This window comes from Ixodes scapularis, unplaced genomic scaffold, assembly GCF_016920785.2.
Source record: "Ixodes scapularis isolate PalLabHiFi unplaced genomic scaffold, ASM1692078v2 PGA_scaffold9__187_contigs__length_104089568, whole genome shotgun sequence".
Taxonomy (NCBI): Eukaryota; Metazoa; Arthropoda; class Arachnida; order Ixodida; family Ixodidae; genus Ixodes; species Ixodes scapularis.
This window is the reverse complement of record NW_024609884.1, coordinates 100824100-100833446: the sequence shown is the minus strand read 5'-3', so window position 1 is coordinate 100833446 and position 9347 is coordinate 100824100. Positions and strand designations below refer to the sequence as shown.

General features: G+C 47.9%; 1 long non-coding RNA gene across 1 annotated transcript; it reads left to right on the top strand.

The window, feature by feature from the left end:
* Window positions 1-303: 303 nt before the first annotated feature.
* On the top strand, window positions 304-827 carry LOC115326274. The gene is made up of 3 exons (XR_003919598.1): window positions 304-317; window positions 598-640; window positions 737-827. It is a non-coding gene; the product is annotated as an uncharacterized LOC115326274 (long non-coding RNA).
* The last annotated feature ends 8520 nt before the right edge of the window (window positions 828-9347 follow it).

The window sequence follows — 9347 nt, the reverse complement described above, 5'->3', positions numbered from 1 at the left end:
CAGGAAAGCCTGCCACGACTGTTTCGTTTTCGGTTTGGTGGTTTCGCAATCGCTTGTTTTCCTGTGAGCTTGACTGGTCACCCATGTCCTGATGCAAGTGCTCAGGTAAGAAATAATATCAATAACACCACTGTTTAGTTGTGTTGTTTCGTAAAGGCAAATGTGAATAAGTTTGGCATAATTATAACTTACTTTTGCGGTTCAGTTCCTAACAAAAATGCAGCGCCATCCATTCAAGAATGAACGGAAAGCAAGACGTAGTACGTAGTCTTATTGTTCAGACGATTTTCAACCCGAGGATCGCGGAGTTGGCCGAGGTACAGTTCCGAGGCGATCCTTTCTTTGTAAAATGATGTGTTTCGTGTTTAAAAACAGTCGGAAAAACAAACAGTTTCTCAAAATGTCAGCGTCAACTCCCGAAGGACGTCATGTTCCAAAACATATTGGAAGATAGCGAGTAGCTTGATACTTTATAACAGTGTTTATGAACCTTCGCTAGGAATTGTTATGGCGTGGCTATATATATTTGAATCGAAACTGCGCTAGCATTTTTATTGTCTGTCGTGAACGAATCTCAGACATATTTCTCCACTTAAGGTGGTCACCAGCAGCGGAGCTCCTCGGAACCAACGCCGGACAAGTAGGTAGTCCTCTTGGTGGTCGGCATATGCTCACAGATCGTGAGGTGGTCGCCAAGGGGCAAGGAAGCACCTATGACCTCCACATGCTATCGCAGAGCTGTATCAGAGACAACTTCGGAGGAGGAACTTCAAACGGGCTCGTCATGGCGGATGGCGATCGGCTACGATGGCCGTGATTGATCGTGCCCTTCCGATGGGTAGACGCCAGCGGAGTGCGCATACAACCAGGTGCACAGAAAACTGAAAAAAAGTAAGGGTTAGAGGTAAGGGTTCTTTTTGAATTAGTTAGGTATAAGTACTAATCATGCTGTCTACGAATATCTCGGGGCTAACTTTTTTTAAACGGTCTGATCATACTGTGCTTGAAATAATGAGGCCGTAACTAACAAAATGTTTTCAGTACACTTCAAGTATAGTCACTGTTAGATCCTGGCCGGTAGATGACGACAAGATAACATTAACTATTTATTAACTCAAGATACAAAGGCTACATGACGACGTGACAGGTTTGCTGGGTGGTGTAGGCCGTTGACTGCATGCTTTACAATGTTCTCGCGGTGTGGCATGGTCTTCTAGGTTTGGCATCTGTTTCCAGATGGTACCACCACTCAATACACAACACTCCTTCCCCCTAAGTGAACTCCTTCTCGAAGAGCTCGAGCCCCGTCTGATCTCTTCTGCCTGGCCACATCCACATCTTGCACTGGGCCCATCACCGACGTGTGCACTGCGCTGCTTGTATCCGGGTGCCCACGTGGTTCAGGACGAGCAGCTTGCCGCTCTCCGTGGCTGATGCTGTCTGTTGCAGCTCTCAATGCACCGCTCCTACACACCTCGTCGACAGAACGTCGCATGATAATGCCCTCCTGGGTGCGGGTATTGTAGGAAACTGGACCCGTCATTTCAACCACTGTCGCCAGTATCCATGAAGGGCCACTGCTGTAGCTGCATATGAATACTGGGTCTTCTGGTCGAAACATTCATGACTTCGGTTGGGCTCCTTCACTGGAATTCTCATCAGCTCCCTTCCTCATGCTCTCAGTCAGGTCCGGGTGCAGTCGGTCAAGTATCGTCTTCAACCTCCTGTTCATCAGCATATGCACTAGGCTCTTGCCTGTCATCATGCATGGTGTGACTTGCTGCTGTAGCAGAAAACTGGCCAGGTGCTGCCCTCATGTTCCCTTTTACAATACGCTGTAGCGAATCTTTCGTTGTGTGCACCATGCGCTCTGCTTGTCCGTTAGTTGACGGGTGGAAGGGTGCTGACGTGATTTGTCTGATTAGACCGGCTTTCAAGAATATGTGGAATTCTTCGGAGGTGAACTGAGCCCCGTCATCCGAAACCACGGCGCTGGAGTTGCATTCCATGCGTCTACTGAGGCACGAGGAGGTGCAGGTCGTTACTCTTGGCATGCCATGCACTTGATCACATGCTCTTCTATGCTTCTGTCCATCTTGGGCCACCACACATAGCTGCGAGCCAGAGCCTTTATTTGGACGATGCCAGGATGTCCGACATGGAGGGCCTCCAGCCACACCTTCCTGCCTTCTGGGGGAATTACGACCCTGTTCCCCCAAAGTATACATCCTTTGTGAACCGGCAGCTCATGTTGTCGAATCTTGAATGGCTGGAAATTTGCTTTCAGGCCTCCTGGCAGCTAACCCTTCAGAGCGGAGTTGAGAACCCTTCAAACGGTGTTCTTTGCTGTCATTTGTGCGAAGTCCTTGGCGTGGAGCGGTGGATTGGATGTGTTCTCCAGGAACAAAACTTCTAGAGGAGAACGGTAAGTGAGAGGCGACTAAATGCATCGGCATGTTGTATGTCCTTCCCAGGTCAATGATCCAAACTGTAGTTATAAGCATTCTGTAGGATCGTCCAACGCAACATTCGTGGAGACAAGATGTATGGCATTCGCTTTGCAGGTGTGAACAGTCCCAAAGGTGGTTTGTGGTGTTATGATCTCGAAGGCAATACGCGTAGTCATGGAACTTCTTTAAGCTTGCGAGCACTGCAAAGGCTTCTTTGTTGATTTGAGCATAGTTTGGCTTGGTAGATGTCAATGTGCAGGAGTAAAATGCGACGGAAACCTCTTTGCCATCTTGCGGTCGACGGCCAAATACAGCTTTAATGTATGTCTTATGGCGAGGCATCAGAAGTGAGCATAAAGGGCTTTGTTTCATCATAATGGTGCAGCACACTTGCTGAGGACAGCAGCTGCTTGCGTTTGTTGAAAACTTGTTCATGAAGAGGCGTCCACTCCCACCGTGCCTCTTTGTCAAGTAGCTGACGTAGTGGCTCGGCCATCGCTGCCTTTTTCGTAGAAAGATGCGATAGAAGTTTAGCAGTCTTAGGAAAGCCTGTAGCTCCTGTTTGCTTGTTGGTACTGGTGCCTCGTGAATCGCCTTCACCTTTTCTTTTGTTGGGTGCACACGCGTCTCGTCAATAAGAAATCCCAGGAACTCGAGCTGCGACACTTCAAAATGGCACTTTTCACTTTTTACCCTGAGTCCAGCATCAGCAAGACGGTGCAGGACTTCCTCGAGGTGGCCTGCCAACTCTTCTTTGGTGCTTACAGCAATTAGAAAATGATCAAATTATGACACAACCCCGGTGATCCCCTTCAGGAGGTCGTCCATGAAGCTCTGAAATATCCCAAGAGCAACATTTGCTCTTGGGATATAAGAGCAACATTCGAAATGCTCCTCGATGGGTTGTGATCGTTTGTGCCTCCGCCGCTTCTTCATTAACCACCAGCTGCTTATAAGCTTCTGCCAAATCCAGTTTTGCAAACAGCCTCCCCCCCGAGAGTGATGCCAGGAGGTGCTGTACCATGGGAATCGGTTACGGGTGTTGAGCCAGTGCCTTGTTGAAAGTGCACTTGTATGCGCCGCATATTCTGATGTCTCCAGTTGCCTTCATGGGCGTCACAATCGGGGTCTCCCACTTTGGTTGCGTGACCAGCTCCAAAATGCCTTGTTCAATAAGGCAATCATGTTCAGCGTCAATTTTAAGCGTGAGTGCGAAGGGCATTTGCCAGGGTTTCATGCGGATTGGCATCATTGTAAAGTCAAGGTGCAGCGATACTGGGGGTCCCTCAAACTTCCCAATCTTTTACCCAAAAACGCCATCATACTTTGCAAGCACACCTTCAATAGACCGCCCTGTGACCTTATTTACCCATAGCAGCCTGATTCCCAATGGATTAAACCAGTTTATGCCAAGGAGGGTTGTCCACTGTCCCTGTGCTACTAGCAGTTTCAGGTCTCCTTCGAAACTGCCGTGCTTGACATGGACCTTATACACCCCCTTGATCTGCACCGTATTGCAATGGAAATCTGCTTGCGATTGAAATGGCTCACCCGGTACAGCATCTTCTTCATGACCTTATTTGTTTGTTCTGGGACGATCGATAACTCTGACCCCGAATGAACTTCCATCATTGCCGACGTCCGGTGTTTACGTGTCTGCGATGCCTGTGGCGGGGCCAGTTGGTTAGTATCGTACACATCACCAGATTGTGTGTCCAAGTTGAGAACGTTCGCCGTTGTTTTGGATCCTCTTGTTCCCATGGCCCGCTCTGCGACACAAACAGTCGATGCGGCCGATTTTTCTGCATAAGTGACACTGGGCATCCTTAAATTGACAATACTCCCGTGCGTGAGCTCCTCCGCACCAATTGCAAGGCTTTGTTTTCCCGTGGTATACTGTTCCCTTGTCGGTTGCTTAAGCGTGTTTTCTCCTTCCTCTTAGTCCTGACGTATATCGGTTACCACAGCTGGTTCTCCTCCCCTCACATCGTGGGTGCTTTGAGCCGCCGCTTCAGCTGCCAGCACTTCTTCCTGAGCGATCTTGAACGAGAGTTTTTTCTTTTTTGCGAAGAGTCGAGCTTCAAGAGTTTCATCCCTCAGGTCACACACGAGTCGATCTCACAGTGTTTCCGTGAGATTTGGAAAGTTGCAGTTTTGTGACAACCGCCGTAGTTCCACAATGAACAAGGCCACAGACTTCTCGGGACCCTGATTCCGCCGGTAAAGGCATTCTGGCATACAATCTCCGACGGTTGGCTGAAGGTCTTTGTTTTGGGAGTTGCCAACGCGAGTAGTGACTGTACTAAGTCAAAAGTGGCAGCTCTGCAAACGCTAAAAAAAACAAAAACGGCATGTTTTCTGGTTGGGTTGGTGATATCGTTTGCCTCGAGGTGAAAGTTCAATCTTGCCTCGTAGGCGTCCCACTTCTCAGGAAACGCAGGGTTGAATTCTTCTATCTGTCCCAGGGTCGCCATTTCTTGTCGAGGGTACAAGGAGGGTACCCGAACAAAGGGCGATGTTCACAAACCTTGTGCTTCACCTGTACGTTCCGATGTGGGGCCGTAGAGTGCGGCAGTCTCTATGCAATCTTATCCTCATCACCACATGATAGATCCTGGCCAGTAGATGATGACCGGATAACATGAACTATTCATTGACTCAAGATACAAAGGCTACGTAATGAAGAAATGATAGGTTTACTGGCTGGCATTGGCCGTTGACTGCGTGCTTCGCATTTTTTCCGCGGTGTGGCGTAATCTTCTAGAATTGCGATCCGTGTCCCAGATGGTGCCACCACTCTACACACAACAGTCACCATGAACGATCTATTGAAACTGTGGCTATTGCCAGAAACTTTCCAATAGGACACTGAAGTAAAAATTTTTGTCAGAAAAAATGGGTGATTACAAGCACAGAGACGTCAGAACCATTCAGCAGATTGGGGGGGGGGGGGGGGGGAAGGGCGATTTTGCGCCCCTCCCCCATATCTTTTCCATTAAATTTTTGACCTGTCGGGGGGGGGGGGGGGGCAGTCTCTCCTCCCCGCCCCCCTATTTCTTTTCGACGCCACTGTACCAGCAGAATGTGATTACAACCATCGTGTCTGCAGTCCACTGTATACTGGTGGTTGAGGCGACGGCCATTTGCAGCGAGAGCTATGGTAAAATGCGCCTGATTCAGCTGTAGCACTTGCTATGTATCGCGGCAATAGTTTCATTGAGTCGCCCCGCAACAGAGTAACTGTCAAAGAAAAGAAAGCCCGAGTGGCAGAGGAGGGCTGCGGCTGCACAGTTGGCAGGACTCTTCGTGGCGGTGCATTGACGTCACTTTTTAACATTTATGTTCACATACTCTTTGCATCAGCCTTGCCCGTTCGTGATAACGATGCCCTTTGCCTTTATCTTCATGATGTAGTTTCCATGTTTTGAGGGCACCTTCGGGGCCTCCTCGCCGAATATGTGAAGCATGCCTCGCCGCGAGCTCGGCCAGGCAATGATCAGTCGGCAGTGGCCCCCAAATGCATGTTTGCTGAAACGCTGCCACCGAGACATCGGCCTTTGCGGTCCATGACATATGAATCCTTGCGTTGTTTACCAGTACTTCACTAACTCATAACTTTACTATCAGTGGTGTCTAGAGCCGCTGGTCAAATAATTGTGGGATTCCAGTTACGCCTTGAACCGCATATTTAAATTTGTTCTTCCGACACAATGGCCTTTCGCATCAAAACTTTGTCGGTGGCATATTGGAACTTTCTGCTCGTAGCACACTTTACCAACGCCGAAATAACCCGTACGTGCTGGTTGAATGTCGTCATCGTAAGTTTGGCACAGTTTTTCAAGTTCACAAGCCAAAAACCAGGTAGTTTTGTAGAAAATATGGTGCACATCAGTGCATGTCCGGGCAATTCGTGGCATCCTATGCCTTGGTAAGTGCTTCCATGTGGTGGGAAGTCAATCACCAGCATGGTGCGGGGCCCCCGTTCGTTTGCCGTCTGATAAGCAAGTTAGTTGCTTCGTTTTATATGAACCACAGGCAGCCCAAGGAGTTGTGGATACTTTTCGATACAGTGCAGTCAAACGCACTGAAACGAAACTGTGTGTATGGGCCTTTACGCCGCTGCGCTTCCATTTTGGACCTGCAGTTTGTACTTTCTTTCGTTGTCGTTCCCACTCGGCTTTGATGTCAGTGGATCATAGATGAAGGTTTGCTCAAACATAAAAAGGGAGATGAATTGTTAGGTGTCTTGGCTGAATGTGCCTTAAGTAACTTCGACAAAAGGCAACAAGAAGGGAGATGATTGTAAGGACTGCAAAGGAAAAAAAAAGCTTTGATGCTGACTGCATGCCACGTCGGCGGTGACATCGCTCAGGCCTGTACAAATGCAATGGTGCGCAAGGCAAACACTTTTTTTGCGGGTGCGGTCCTTACACATGTTTATTACAGTAATGACTTTCACTTTTACTTAGCTGAGTGTGTAAAAGTCGTTGCATTTTTTTTATGATGCCATCATTTCTCTAGTTTTGCATGTTGCTAAATGAAATACATAATGCAGTGGAATTTTTTTGCATACTTGGAACCAAAAAGACATTGAAGAGAACTAACCAAAAAAAAACTGTTTATTGTATTTACAAAGTAAAGCTAAAACGGCAGTGCCTCTTTGCCAAACTGAAGGCCCCTCCTCCCCTTTAAAGGCCTTGTTTTTTTTTTCTCCCTGTTCAATATAGAAGTTTGCTGCCTTTTTCATAATTTCGGCAGCCTCACAGGCTGCCCTTGCCTGCTCTTCCGATGCCCTTGCCTGCCCTTCCGTCGCCTTCAGTTTGGCAAGGAGGCACTGCCGTTCTAACTTTATGTTCTCGTGTTGTTGCTCCAGGATGTCTCTAAAAAACTGTTTGTCTGCAGCCCGTGTGCTGGCTGCCGAGCCTGCGGGTGGTGTGCTGGGCCTCCAGACCGGTCGTGGACGAGGTGGTCCCCGCCAGCGCAGTGGTGCCGGTCGCCCTTCAGCAGCAGCTGCTGCCTCAGGCGGTCCCCCTGCCACAGGAGGAGGCCCCTCCCGACGTAGCAGCGCAGCTGCTGCAACAGGCTCCTCGGGTGCCTCATCCTCGTCCAGCGGCCAGTCCGGAGGCTCGTAGTCTTGGGTGTCATCGGATTGCAGCAGCTCGAGCAGGGCGCCCCCGGGGTTCACGTCGACCTCATAGATGAGGTCCCTTCCTCCCACCTCGTTGGCGGTTGGCTGCACGCTGACTGGTGCTGTGCTGGCCCTAAGGAAAATACACAAGAATGTCAGTCTTATCCCCCTTGTACATAATTTGAGAACACTCTTATTTGTATTTCATTCATGATTTTTGTGTGCATGTGGATCAAGCTCGACTCCTCAGCTCTCGGCCATTGCTGCTATTAGTTGTGAAAGTATGTGGGCTTTAGTAGAGCCAGTCTACAGTGTGCAGGTCAAGCCCGATCTTGACTGTTGCGGCTATTAGTTGTGAAAGCAGCTGGCTTCATGCAGATCCAGTGTGCAGTGTTGATGCCGGCCACATATTTCTGGTTGTTTGTCCCTACAATTCTGTTTTATGTCAAAAAGACTACCATGTTGAGCAGCAGATGTGCTCAGGGTCATTCCAAATTTAGTGGTAGTGTCTACTGGTCGGTGCTTAATAAATTGTACTTACTGTACACCATATTTGAACTGACTGCTCAGGATTACTTCTGATTTCTTTTATTTATCAATACTGTTCACCCTTTCAGGGTGGTTTTATTCCAGAAAAGACATTCCTCATGGTATGCACTGTGCATGTTGGAAGTGTTGCAAAAGCTTGACGTCAGCATATGCTTAGCAGCAGCGAACTCAGCTGTGACAGTGAATGCTACCTACAAAATGAGCGAGATTTCAGAGCACTAATCTCGCACAAATATGTTTATGTAATAGACTGTCTGAGCTTTGTGCCTTCATTCATATGACTTGCAATCTCAATACAACGGACCTGAAGCAAATGAGGTCCAAGCTTTGTGTTTGTGACCTTTGGGTCTACGTAGCTGTAGAGTTTTCAACATAAAACAATATATTTGTTTTGCTGTTTGTCATAGTTTGGCTTGTCTTCATAAAAGTGTAGCCTGTATACTGTAGTCTTGCGATAATTCAAACTCTGATATTATACTTCTGGTTAATTCAAACAAATTTCCTAAGTTTGGTTGTCTCGCTATGTTCTTAGTGTATCCATATGCCACTTAAACCGAATGCCGTGTTTTCCTGTAATTCATATTTTTTGTTCTTGCAGCCCTTTTGTTGAGTGTGCTTCTTTCCGAGCACCGGTGCACTGCAGAGGGAACGCCCATGGAGCTGTTGCTTCTCCGCAATGCACCGGCGCTCGGTGATAAGCGCACTCAATGGGACTCATGCGAAAATTTCTACAGCAACTTGCGCAGACGCTGTGATCTGGTAGCTTGGCATACACTGAGAACCGGCACATTGCGGAGAAGCAACAGATCCATGCGTGTTCCCTCTGCAGTGCACCGATGCTCGGAAAGAAGCGTACTAAACAAAAGGTCTGCAAGAACAAAAAATATGAATTACAGGACAACGGCATTGAATTTAAGTGGCACAGGCATAGCATGGGCAAGTCACAACGTCCTCACAAGTTGCTATGAAAACTGTGGCACAGTGCCCGCTTTTATTGTTCACGTGTCCCCCGTTTAATAGTTCACACTGGACAACTTCTTGACCCGATGAACAAACTGAATTTTGTTTTTGAGTTGTCATGTGCTGTTTGAACAGCCCACAACAATGAACATTTTTGAGGGATTAATAAACATTTGTCTTACATTTCATGATTGTTTCATGTGTAGCATACCTGGTTATGATCAGTAGGCCTATGTAAAGGAAAGCATGAAATATCTTCT